At 25.6% G+C, this 15096-nt stretch overlaps 1 long non-coding RNA gene across 1 annotated transcript; it reads left to right on the forward strand.

Moving 5' to 3' along the window:
- The first annotated feature begins 720 nt into the window (after positions 1–720).
- Positions 721–1524, forward strand: LOC126551462 (uncharacterized). Its single transcript, XR_007605360.1, has 3 exons — positions 721–934; positions 1013–1130; positions 1222–1524. It is a non-coding gene; the product is annotated as an uncharacterized LOC126551462 (long non-coding RNA).
- The last annotated feature ends 13572 nt before the right edge of the window (positions 1525–15096 follow it).

Raw genomic sequence — 15096 nt, forward strand, 5'->3', positions numbered from 1 at the left:
GTTTTTCAGGATAAATTATCAAAATATATACGCATATAAATTATAAATGAAAAACAGCAAAACCAGAGACAAAGGTAACAATACATATTTTTAATTTAAATTTTAAACGAACTAAATATTAAACAGTCTAGAAACATAATATAATATTATTTAATTTTGACGGTATTTTAATTATTACCATGATAATTTTTAATTGCCAAGGATATGGTACGTGTAATTATATACTTGATACAAAGGAAAGTATAAATTACTTCAACAAAATTTAATATTTTTAAATACGAACCTCGCAATACTTATGTGTGTTATAACTTATAAGAAATGTGTAAAAATAAAATATAAAATAAAATAGTTTAAGTAATCCTAGGTACGTTATTAAGTTTTTAACTGTCTGTTAGTTTTTATCAATTCAATAAAATAATATTATTTTCATAATATGTACTTGGACTACCATATAGTACGCTTAAATAAAATATAGCAATTTATATTATACTATATAAGTAAACTCAAACATAAAACGATGCAACGTTGCCATTGGAATGTCATCACTCATCAATGTTCAAAGGGCTCTCGAACAATCGAGTAGCTTATACGAGTACCTACTATTATATTACCTTTACTTTAGAATTTTAAGCACGTCATGAAAAAAAGGAATCTTCGAGGGGATACTTTCGACACATTTGTTTATTGGAGACGAAATGCAAAAATTATACGGCACTGGACCTATAGGTACCGATGGTATAATATTGACGTTTGTATTATTTTTATTATTATTAATATTACCTATTATTTATTATCTATATACAGTAGTTTTCCCATTTATTGGGTTCCTATATTTAAAACAGTTTTAGTATGTGTCGAACCATCTGCATAAGAGTGTCACCTGTTTTCAGTCACATGTGAAATAAATTTTAAGTTTAATATAAAAACTTAAATGGTAAGGTTTTGTATTCAAATTTCAAAGAAAACTTAATTATACAATCCACTATTAAATTAATATATCCATGATCATCAGGTACTGTCGGTGTTGTAAACTAGAAGTCACCTAACTTATTTCTCTCCCCTCCACCCATTCGCGCCCAATACGTTTGCGACTGCAGAAAAGTCTACAGTATTACAATTTCTATTGAAAGGTACCTATTTTATAGATTTTAATTTTTGTTTTTTACAGTATTTTTGTGTTTGCTTTGGACGATAATATAATATGATTCCTATATTTTTCAGCAAAGGCTAAAATTGAATTATCTTAGTAGCGGACTGCATTTTAACCAAAATTCAAATTTCCATCACACGTTAATCACTCATAGTGTTATTGTCACGCCTCTGCAACCGCATCAACCAACATAATATAACGGTAATCCATAATGAACTGTTCTTATTTCTATTCTAGATACCCATATTTTCCAAACTGCTTCATAGAACAGCACGATATTAAACCCTATTTGATGTATGAGAAAAAAAGTATTAATGCGTCAATGTACATAACTTTTTGAACGCTGTAGCTGATGGCAAAAAACATGTACCGTCCTCTGCACGGAAAAAGGTTAGTAGGTACCTATTATCCTTATATCGACAGTGGTATAAAGAAAAGAACTAAGCTTCTCCGACTCTCCGCCCAAAAAACTCTTAAAACCCTATTAAAAAAATAAATATAAGTAGGTCGAATTCATAAATTATTATCTTTCTTATACATTTTTATACACATGATGGTATACACTATATTGAACGCGGTTAACCATAATAATGAACATTTTTTATCGGTAATAGTAACTTATAGGAAACATACCTCTGACGTACCTTCTAATACCGTGCGTTGAATTTTTGATCAAACTCCATTATTTTTGCTTTGTCGTTCACGCGAGTACGTTTGATAACACAATGGTGCGCATTACGAGTATATAGTACAACAAAATTCGGAACAAATCAATAGTAGATTATATACTTACCCCAGTGCAAATTTTTGGTCCTCGTCCATTATAAATGTCAATAGTCAATTTTTAAAAATAAAAATGAATTTCATACGTGTTCTATTGTGATGAAACAATAAAAACAAATTCAACAACAATAAAGTATTAATGGTTGGGTTTAGATATTTTTCATTTTAAATATTGATATTACTAATAATATAAGCAGATATATAATAAAATGAGTAATACGAAAAAGTATATTCGATGACTAAAAATATGTATATTGTATATACGTGAATTTTTAACAGATTCATTCATTTATTTATTTAAATTACGATAATAAATATTCTATTTTTACTACCCTATAAGGGAGTGGACAGTTTTATATAGTTACCGGTGGGGTCATGCGTTTGGTTACCAAATTATTGCAACGATACAGTACTGTTTTTTCGATCATCGTCCAGCACGTGCTGTCACAAACTGCAATATAATATTTTCAGTTCAATATTTTATTAACAATCATCGATACATTTTTTGGTTGGATAATAAAATCTACGAAGCAGTACAAAAAAAATTACATTTCCCTGCTTATATATAATTAACATAGTACGATTATAAATAATATTAAATTAAGTTCTTTATAATCGTAAAAATAGCCATTTGATTGTTGTATAATAATTAATAATGCTATGCTCGTAATATTGTATGAGTACCTTAGTATTTAATTATTTTGTAGGTAATTTGTGAGGGATCCTTTTATCTTTTTTAGTTTTTATACTTAAAATCTATCCTTACTAGATTATATACTATAGAATATATCAAGTGAAAGAAAACTTGAAGCCTTTATAATTATGAAATTATCGAAAAATGTCCTCTACGAAGCAAACTGCAGATAAAGTGAAGTAATTTATATTATATTTTCTAACTATACTAAAATCAAAAATTAATTTATTACTAAATAAACTTTATTATTAACTTTTTATTTTGTTTGTTTAATAAATACTAATAAATATTTTATATTACACACAACGTAGTAAATAAGAAAAATAATTGATATATATATATATATACATTTTTTTTTTTGTAAAGTTTGTGTAAAAATAAAAATTAATCATTTCAAAGGCTATAAATTTTAAGTTTTTTCAGGCGAAAATTTCTTCACAATCTGCTTAAGTATGGGAATTTCTATAGCTTAATTGAGTCCAATTGAGTCACCAACATTTTTATCTCAATTTAATTTCAGAGTTCTATTACGTCACTTTTGATTTACTCTACTCTCATTTTCTATTCCATTTTATTCCCCGCCTCTCCTTTATTGAATGATAGAATTTCCATGTTATATGTATAGCAAATTATAGAACCCTACCAACCAGTTATTATTTATTTACTCTCTATTATATACACTTATTAGTTATTTTACAATCTTTCGTTATATTTGTATTATCTTACTCATCATTCTCTCATTCATATTTCTGTTATTATTGAGTATTTTGTATTTTTACTAATATTATGTAAATACGTATTTATAAGTTTTATTGTATTCTTTTTATTTTGAGTCTTGGTTCCTATCGTAAGTAAATAAATAATAATTGAGTATTTACAATCCCATTAGTGTGTTACAATGTATTTCGTCAAATTGTATTATGAAAACTTATTCGTTATGATATGCTCAGAAACTATCTATCTATACTATATTATACTCTTGTTTTATATGTATTAACTTGACTGACGTAACCTCCTACAGTTTAATCATAATATTGTTTAATATTTTATAATAATCAATATCGTATTGTCGTAAATCGTTTTAACTAAGAATACCTGCCATGATTATTCCACGTTTATGATCGACAATTATCCATTTATGCGATAACTAATTTTTAACAAGTCTAAGTAGAACGTAAATAATTAGGAACATGCATCGTTAACGCTATCTCAGGGTCACTAAATTAATGTCTATTTTAAAAAAATAATGTATTACACTATTGTTTTTCTGATTTTTCAAACAACATGTTTATCTTATTGATACCTATACATGTTGGTTGAAAACATTGAGCTTAATTTATTTTTCGATCTCAATTATTATTTGAATAGCTTGATTGGTTCAATTAAGATAATATCATTTTTGACAAAATATCTGTGGATAATGTATTAATATTAAGATTTAAATTTAACTAATGATGCTCATATATAGTTATACTGCAATGTCATTACAAACTATATGTCCTAATTCATTATAATAGTAATGGAAAATAACTCATTATTTTTTAAAACAAACAAATTAATTGTTATTCTTTGTAGTATCAACTCATTTTTATTATTATACGGCTTTACTCAACAAATGTTTGAAACTACCTTTTTTCGAATATTGTTATTCTATTAATGAGTTTTGGATTAAAACTGACTTTTAAATTCTTATAAGCAATATAAATTTGATTTAAAAATAATTAAAACAATATTTCTAAAATGATTACTCTCTCCTAAACAAGAAAATAAAAGTAATTTCTCTTATTTAAATATTACAACAACAACAAAAAAAACAGGTAGCGAATTTAGTAACCTAATTAACATTTTTTTTTTTTTTATCTTAGTGAATACTTATATAAAATTATAAAATATATAAACTTACTTTATATTGCTATCAAACTCTTAGCTCTACTAGAAATACGAAATTCAAATAATGAACAAATGGCTAATTGGTTTTGTTAATAGTTTTTAGTTCTAAATACATAGGTAATCAAGTAATTTGTAAAAGAGTTAAAATATCTTAATTTATCCACTTATTTAAATTTCATCCAATATCCATAAATACTTATTGAAAATACTAACAAATAAAAAACATATAGATATTATAACTATAAAAATATCACTAGAACTACTACATAGATTTTTTAAGTCACTCAACTAAAATTTGTATTATTAGTGTATCTTAGTGAATACTTATATAAAATTATAAAATATATAAACTTACTTTATATTGCTATCAAACTCTTAGCTCTACTAGAAATACGAAATTCAAATAATGAACAAATGGCTAATTGGTTTTGTTAATAGTTTTTAGTTCTAAATACATAGGTAATCAAGTAATTTGTAAAAGAGTTAAAATATCTTAATTTATCCACTTATTTAAATTTCATCCAATATCCATAAATACTTATTGAAAATACTAACAAATAAAAAACATATAGATATTATAACTATAAAAATATCACTAGAACTACTACATAGATTTTTTAAGTCACTCAACTAAAATTTGTATTATTAGTGTATCTTAGTGAATACTTATATAAAATTATAAAATATATAAACTTACTTTATATTGCTATCAAACTCTTAGCTCTACTAGAAATACGAAATTCAAATAATGAACAATGGCTAATTGGTTTTGTTAATAGTTTTTAGTTCTAAATACATAGGTAATCAAGTAATTTGTAAAAGAGTTAAAATATCTTAATTTATCCACTTATTTAAATTTCATCCAATATCCATAAATACTTATTGAAAATACTAACAAATAAAAAACATATAGATATTATAACTATAAAAATATCACTAGAACTACTACATAGATTTTTTAAGTCACTCAACTAAAATTTGTATTATATAAAAAATTCAGTAAATCTTTAGAAGTTTGTTTAAAGTTATAATACTGATTGTTTATATCATAGAATGAAAACGTTGAAAATACAAACTAAACTCAATATTTTCAGAAATAAACAGAATTAATCATGTTATAGGATCACTCTATTTAATAATAAACTAATCAAATAAACATAGTATTATAGTGGGATAGGTGGTAATATTTTTTATCACGAATCTAATTAATTTGTCACTTACTAGCGTTTATAGGTATATATATATATATCACGATTCAAAGGCGTATTACATTACGATATAAAACTACTAAAGTCATAAAACGAACGGTAAATGACATTGACGAGTAAATATATATATATATTATACATACTATTCGAGTAATATGATATTTTAAATACTTTATATATGGTCTATATTTTGTTAGGGAGTCATATATTTTCGAGATCAATGTCTCGTGACACGCGAAGTTAATATTATTAAGGTATTTGCACAGACTAGTATGACGGCACGAGATTCGTCACTATACTTAATGGCCAATTGATTTTAAAAGTAATAAGTATATGTATTTCGGAAAAAAAATAAAAACTTAAGTATATGTTAAGATAACTAATATATGCACCGTATATATCTCAAATTATGATTATATAAGTACAATAAGTACATAATAACTAATAAGGCTTGGCATTGATAAATTAAAAAGTTAAAGCAATAAGTTACTTTTAAATTTTAACCAAGTTATATGTAACGAGTTACTTTTTTTTTAAAGCAACTTCCAACTTATAACGAGTTAAATTTTTTGCAATTATATATGCAGTCGCTAACCAGTTAATTAATTTTATAATCACGTTAAGCAAATTTTTGTTCACAATTAATACTCATATTACTAGATATATTGTATTTTTTTTTTTTTACACTCATTATTTTAGAAGTAATAAGATCTATACTATTTTCTATTTTCAACTTAACAATAGTAAAATGATAAATTTTAGAAAAAATATTACTTTAAGTACATTACGAAAAAGATACATAACACTACCAACACATAATATAATAGTGATAGTCTTATGGTATTTAAATTTTACTAAAGCAAATCTAACCAAATAAAATTCGCACCGTCTCGTCCAAACATTAATGATGTCCATACTTCAATTTATTTTGCTAGTGAATAGTGAATTGCAACTAATACCTAAACCTAGTTGCACCCTAACATGACTGATAATATAAGTGATAATTAGACAGTAAAAATCAGTTTTCGACCTTACACTTTTGAGTTGTACATAGATTTTTTTACCACGCGTTGTGCAAATATTATATTAATTCATATATTTTTACTTAATGATCATTGATAAATTTATGGTATTTTAACATTATATATAATATATTCTTATCTGTGATATTTTTCAACCCATCTAATATATTATAATTTGATCATGTCGTAAAAGATGTATTATTTTGCAAGTTTATTTATAGAAACTTTTATTAAAATTATCATTTAATATAATATTCATATATTTAAATATATATTTTTTCTTTGATTGATTCAGATGATTATAAGAAGTTCTCTAGAATATCATAGTTAAGATTGTCTTGGTACCTACAACTCGTCTAAGTCAACCAGAAAATAGACAGAAGACGATGGTGTACGTTCAATTGCCTATCTACAATGCCCCGTATTACATTTATAATTTATTGATAATTGGATGATGAATACCACAACACTGTTTAATATATTATCGTACTTGTGTATAAAAATATAATGTATAACAAACATTTAAAATTTACAAAAGTTCAATACATAACATGATGAATGATGTCGTACGTTATTTACATTCCGTGCTTATTTTTCCAGAAATGGAGGAGCCGTGTATTTGGTATTTTGGTAAGTTGCTTGGTGTGTGCTGTTTTTGCGAATCCGTAATAATCGGTAATAATGATGGTCATTATAATATTAATATTATATAGGTAGACACTCATTTTCTAGAAAAATATTAACGTTTTTGTAAATATATAACGTTAGTATTTTCAATATTATTAGTGATTACTGATTAGTGATTATTGATTACTTTTAAAATAACCACCTTATAAATATATATCTATGTTATAACTTGTAATATAAACTTAACATTTTTAATATTATATGCGATTTCTTTGGAGACGTTTAACCCCGCCGACCGGTATGTCAATAATTCAATTATTATGAATTAAATCCTTCTGCAGATGATATTCATCCACCTAATGGGTGATAAAATGTTAGGCTCGGATCGAGTTGACCATTCCTAATAAAAATTATGGTCATCATTATTAAGCATTATTTTGTCCATTAAATAACTTAAAATGTGATGTTATCGTTACGTACAAAATAACTTTGAAATATTTTACTTATGTAAAATGCTCCTACTCTCATAAAAAAATGAAAATAATAACGAAAATGTGAATACTAAACTAAGTACATGCAATTAAAATAGTAAGTATCAAACCAAACAAATATTTGTGAAATATAAAACATATTATCATCGATTATAATAATATAAGTATTATAATGTAATCAATGATATTATATTTTGTACACGATTGACCGAAATAATATTTTTAGACATTACTTAATTTAATATTTCATTATTTTTGGGACGATAACATATTTTATTAATTTATTACACCGAAAACATCAGTTAATAAAAATATGTGTAATAAACTAATGCACGGCTTTCAGTATTATAATATAGGTGTTACGCCTGTGACCTGCCTGTTAATTATACGTTTACGTATTTTACGTATGTGCAACTCAGCGTACCTTCGTGGGGTACAGTGGTTATAAAATATTGTATATTGTATTATAAATAATGTGCACTCTACGGTTTTGTTTACAAATAAAAATGATCAAATTCGTTATCATTATTGCTACAAAGATAAAAATTATTGCGTTTGTATTACAGGTATCTGCATTTTTACAAGTTATCAATACTCACAAGTCATAACCACGTACACACGGGTATTATCTGTATCGGAGAAGTAATAAAACTCTAATAATATAGTACTTAACTATTGTCTATTCGGATACATTATATCAGACACAATACAAACAACTGTCTATCAGTAAAAAAAAAAATTCGGGATAAGGACTCTGCGGTGGCAGTGTAGACAGCTATTGTCTAATAGTGATCTTACTTTTTTGCTCGGTTAAGCCGATAATAGGGATTACACTGATCATATTATTATGTTTTGTGAAGGCATTAAGATTGGCGTTTTATACACAAAGCCTGAGTATAAGATACTATACCTATATGATGTGGGTAGTTATCTGTAATGACTCGAGTAGTTACCTATCTACCATATCATAATATTTATCTCATTATAAGCAGTAAATATACGAATGCAGTAATACCGTTTCAGGGATGTTATTCTGAACAGAGGTCGCGATTTCATTCGACCTTCGTGGATTTTACTGTTTGGCGACTATTTCGAAACAACGATGAGCTAATAGTAATTAGTATAACGTAATATCACTAAACATAATTCAGGTAATTTTCACTTAAAAATGTTGTTGTTTATGGTAATGTCACTTCAAATTATGTAATAAAAAATATTATAAATTGTGTACAAAGTTAATACTTTTTGGAAAAACGAGTGTTTTGTATTTAATACTTTTAAAATAATAATTACTCAGTATAATTTAGTATAATATTGTATCATTTATTGTATAATATTTCCCTTTTAATTCGCCATCAGTCATCTCAATACGTTCACGTGTGTACAAAGGTCAGTGTGGATCTCTCCCCATTTTAAGTGTTAGGTACCTATAACCACGGTTTAAGATAATATAGGTTACTCGCGACGCCGCCATAATACAGAAATTGTCAATTATTGGTCTACAGACTCCAGAGTAAAGCGCACTCAGTTTTTCACCAAAAATCAGCTGTTCGCAATTACAGCTAGCGCTCTCAGTGTATATAATATGTAATTAAAAACACATATTTTAGCGCCAAATTTATGAGTGGTCTTAAACAATTGGTTATAATATGATTTTTTAAATAATAATTACAATATTGTGCTATAATTTTAACGAAAAAATCTGAAAATCTAATTTTTTTATTCTATTCATTTAATATAAACGATGATATTCAATAAATGATGTACTTGGTAACAAATCTGAAATCAGTAAATTTGGCGTCTCTCGAAGTAATCAAAATGCGCTAGAAAAAAAATTGGCATTATTTTATACAGAAAATGTCACATTCGTTCTCATCATTTTAACCTAAACGATATTATTACTACACAGAAATCGGATGAAGGATCTATTCAGTATTTGGTAAGTAACTAATTATAATTGTTGTTTGGAAAAAATTATTCTTAAGACGACGACGCTTCACCTGAATTTCTTATCTCTATCTTACCAACGTTAGTACCTACAACATGGCAAATTTGAGTTCAGCAGAATCCATTTTATATTGTTTTTAGCTGTAATATTAAGGTAAATTTACTTATAATGAAACTTGAAGGTAAGGATATTATCTAGATTCTACGGAATCTCACGGGCTTTATTTTATGATTTTCATTTTAAAATGAGTAATGGCCATATAAAATATTAAAACTACTCATGATAAAACTTAAATTTTATGGTATAATACAAACAATTTTTTTGTATTCTTTTTTTGATAAGATTTGTCTTCGAAACCCGGAGCTGAAAAAAAGGGGTCATTCTATAAATGTTCACAACATATATCTGCGATGATGTTTGTTTATGTTTATGTTTATTTTGAATATTATACATTATTTGTAAATATCTAATGTTTATTATAAGATTAAGGATAAATCTGTAACTATAATTTTGTAAGAGCATAACTATTTTAATAAGAAAAGAGATTCGTTATGTTATGATGTAATACTTCTAAGTTTTAAATGACCAAGTATACATTATTAAAAATATTTAAAAACTAATTTTAGCTAGCCGATAGGCGATAACTTAATATCCCATTATGTGTCGGAGATAATAAATGAAGTTATCAATTTGATTTACAAATCAAATTTAATTAACATACCGTTAAACTGGTTTTGCGATGTTTCAAATAGTAAAAATATTTAACAACATTAATAGAGCTATATGTGTGATATTATATAGCTAGTCAATAATCCATGTTATACGTTAGGCTTCCGAAAAAAATGCTCGATTGAGTAATCTATTATCTTAAATCGTTACTTCAAACACAAACAATATAATTCACCGACACTCAATAGTTTATATGTAAATGTAACATTGAAGCGAAATATTTAAACTTTTAAGAGATTATGAATTATGATATCATTTAATAGTTGCTAAACAAACGCGGGGAACGATTTTTATCGTCGAACCTTCCATTTAAAAATTGTAAATAAAAACAAATCCACCATAAATTATGATTTATAACGAGTTACAACGTATATTGAACAGCGATATAAAATAATACACTCGAAAGGCGACTTTGGACTTATTTGGCACAAGGTTCGATACTTTAATCGCATATAGCTAATAATATAATAATATTTACGTTTCGATATTTTTTACTCAATAAAATTTATTGAAAAATGATCGTTTAGTATAATACCTACACTATTGTATAATATTATATAAGATGTTTCTAATTTATGACTTAATACTTATTATGTATAATATATTGAAAACAAATTCACAAATATATAAGACATAATATATATATATATATTATATGTATTACCTATGTATATGATTTTTAAATTTTTAATAAATATAATATGAAGGTACCTACAGGGTTATATGTTGTATATAATTATATAACCTATATATAAACAACAAACATTATACTTACATATTATAGTATTATACTCCACTACACGCAATAGTCAAATAAATCGATTTATCGATACACGTGAACCCCACACCATATGCACTCGTGATCCTTGTTAATTTAATTTGTTTATGATTTGTAGAATATTTAACATTTTCAAGGACAATAATAATGGATTGATGAATATAAAATATTCTTTAAAATATCTTGATATTGTATTATATGGTATTTTATTCAAAACATACAAACAAAACCATTCAATAATGCTATGACATTTAATTCAATTAGAAAATTACTAAATATTAAATAAAAAAAAAGTATAATAATAGGTTAAAAAGTGAGAACATGATTGCAAGGATCAGACAAGTAGAAAAAAAATTAGTATCATTATTTGGTTGACTCAAGCTTAACCAATAGGTTCTTATCAATTGTTCAACAAATATAGGATATGAATGAAAAATAAAAGGAATCACTTCATAATAAATTAAAAAGTTAAATCATACAATTCGCATGTTGACTATCGACTAACTTTTTATTGAAAATACAAAAAAAAAAGTCACGTACTCGCGTTATTATATTATTTATTGCCTACCTACCTATGAGTAGGTGTGTTGATATTATCATTATTGTTAATATTTATAATCGTAAACTATATCGTTATTAGTTTATTACTTATTATATGATTACGTTTCAGTCTGCTGTGTCATCATAAAAGTATTTTATCAAATAATTTATTATACGTAAAGGAGTATATAAATTTTAATGCAGGGAAAATATTAATATGATCGTCAACTTTAATGGCGACTTTCAGCAAGTTTAATTTAGATACTTTTGAAAGGTCAAAATTAAAAACTTTAAAAACTTTTTTGAAATAATCGGATTAAACTAAAAAATAATAAATAAATAACGAACATTTATTAAAATTGGTAAATTTAGTATTTGCGCTCAGAACATTTTTACATCGTATCTTGTATAATGAATTGTCAGTGAATACAAATTTAACAAATTCGTTAAAATTTTGTAGGTAGGATTATATTAAACGCTTACTTAATGACGAGATATATTCGATTATACTGTATAGCTAAACGGCTACCTATTTCCCCCCTTTTTAATTTCAACTAGATCATGAGCGCCCGCAGAAATTTTTCTAGGAGGGGGTAATGTTAGGATTTGTTGTATAATAAATAGTAATTTATCTTTAAACATTCAATTTAAAACATATTTTTGAAAAGCCAGGGGGTAAAATGCCCCAGCTTGCTCCCCTCCTTCCGAGCGCCTATGAACTATACCTACATTTCTTTTTGTTGATAAATACTCAATACACTAGCAGTATAGTATATTTATCTGTACTTCTACGTGTACCGCAATCATTTTCAAAATCGTCAAAGTTTATCAATTGTAAACTTTTATTTACCTATCCAAAATACATGTTTAAACTTTATTGTTTTTAAAATGAATATCCATCATGGACCTCGCGATTATTCCAAAATTAGACAATTTAGGCTATAAATATTCCTATAGTCTTGCTTCTCGTCGCGATTTAACAGACTTAAATTTCTTAAGCTCAATTCTTAATGGTTTCCTGAACGGGCTGGACGTTGTCAAACTCCTCGACCTCTATACGCTTTAGAGTCCTTTATCATTCTTCTAGAAACCAATCTCAATTCTATGTAGATAGTCCTATGGTAGGTACCTAGTTACAAAACTACATATCTATTATGGAATGTGGGTATAATGCTCTACATCGCGTCCTCAGAACTACAAATATTGTTTAAAAAAATAATAATAATTAACGGTGGGCCACGCGCCCACGCAACTACTATTTTAGATATTTTATCAACAATTCATGCGTTTAAGTACTTGTTTTATACTTCCCTTATAAATAATTATAATAATTAATAACTACTTATGTATACGTAGGTACTACTTACTAGACTAATATATTATAGGTACAATAAACTAACTTGCATTTTGCTTATTAAAAATTGAAAAACAATGAAACTTTGGTACAACTTCTTGATCACAAATAATACTCAAAAATATTTTTTATCTATTGATTTCAAAAAAATTTCTTTAATTTACTTCGGTACTATCGAAGTTTCGTACTAATACTTTGTAATTAACAAAACCTACATCGATATTGTTATTTATGTTAATGAAATGACTATATCTGCTACCCAATAAATTAATATTAATAATCGTCTAAATTCCAATCTTAAGTCCTTAACTATAATAAATTATAGCAGATACCTAAATTTTATAATATAATACCTACTTACAAAATATTTAAATAGGTATCCAATAGTTTTTCCGCACCCCATCACCACATTTTAACTGTAAGACAATAATGATTTATCTCGCAGTAACCCTCTCGCATTGCCGTTTTACTATATAATGTTGTGTGATGTAAACTTCTTTTTGTAACGAGTATCTGTATACATAAATTGTATAGCTTTTGAGTAGGAATTGTTAAACAGATATTTTAAAAATGCTGATGCAGATACTGAAATCAAAATTCTTCAACAAGTATGAAAGACGAGTAGAGTTTCTAAGGCTTAAGTGGCAGAGTCATCCTATTTCATGTAATACAAATGAATATTATAAAATATAAATATGTACGAGCACTGAGCATTTGAGTCCGCTAAATAAAAATATAGTACATAAACATAAAATCATTCAAGAAGACAACATATTTTTCTAACATGTCATTCAAATGCACAGCGATTAATCAAAAATTTGAAAGAGTAAGAAAAACAATCACAGTATTTAAAAAATTAAAAAGTAAAAATATTACTCGAAACATGGGACTACTATAAGCATATGCATATCTATACCGTATACTATATAATATATACATGTATAATGAAAATTGTTGTAGGCAAATGGCAGCTGATTCTCTGTTAAGTATGATATTGTTAAGTTATGTTAATTTGATTACATATTAAAATCAAAAAAACATTTTACAATCAACATCACACAAATATAGTAATTACTTTTAATTTTAACTATAATTAATTAGTATTATTCAAAATTATTTTGAAGTAAAAAAATTAATTATGTCAAGATAAATTCTATGAAATAAAATAATTTCTTGTTGAATTACGATACTTAAATTTTATGTGTAGATAACATACAAATAAAAAATAAAAAAATGGAAATAGAAATAAATATATTTATCATTGTGTTTGTCAACATTTAAAATATAAGATGTAAATATTATATTTATTTAAAAAAATTAATTTGCACAACTAATATTTCATCGGTTTATTATTTACAAGATCCAGGTAAAAACAAAATGGGAACATAATTGACTAAAAAAAAAAAAAAAAACATACAACGGTTTTATTATATGAGTAAAAATACATTCAGACATTATTCATACATACATTCATAAAAAAAGACATGGTTCCATACAAAAAAATTATCAAATAAAATATGAAACCAATGAAAATATTGGATCAGACACATATAACATGGCTCTTGTTTATACAATTTTTAAATTTAAATAGATTTTATATGGTTAATTTTTTATACTTGGACTATTTACAAAATAATTGAACAATATAAACAATAGGTTTGATACAAGGTGATTTTGTACAATATTTGTACAAACACAAACGCATTGTTACAAATGTTTTCTCCAAAAACGTAATAATAATAATATAATAATAATAATAATAATAACTAATAATTGAAAGTTAAAATATAAAAAAAATAATAATAAAGTTGAGTCCGGCACAATGACTGAGTAGTAATGATGAATTAATTAAGTGTACATGTACAGACTTGTCAGTAGTATA

Source organism: Aphis gossypii, chromosome 3 (assembly GCF_020184175.1).
Source record: "Aphis gossypii isolate Hap1 chromosome 3, ASM2018417v2, whole genome shotgun sequence".
NCBI lineage: Eukaryota > Metazoa > Arthropoda > Insecta > Hemiptera > Aphididae > Aphis > Aphis gossypii.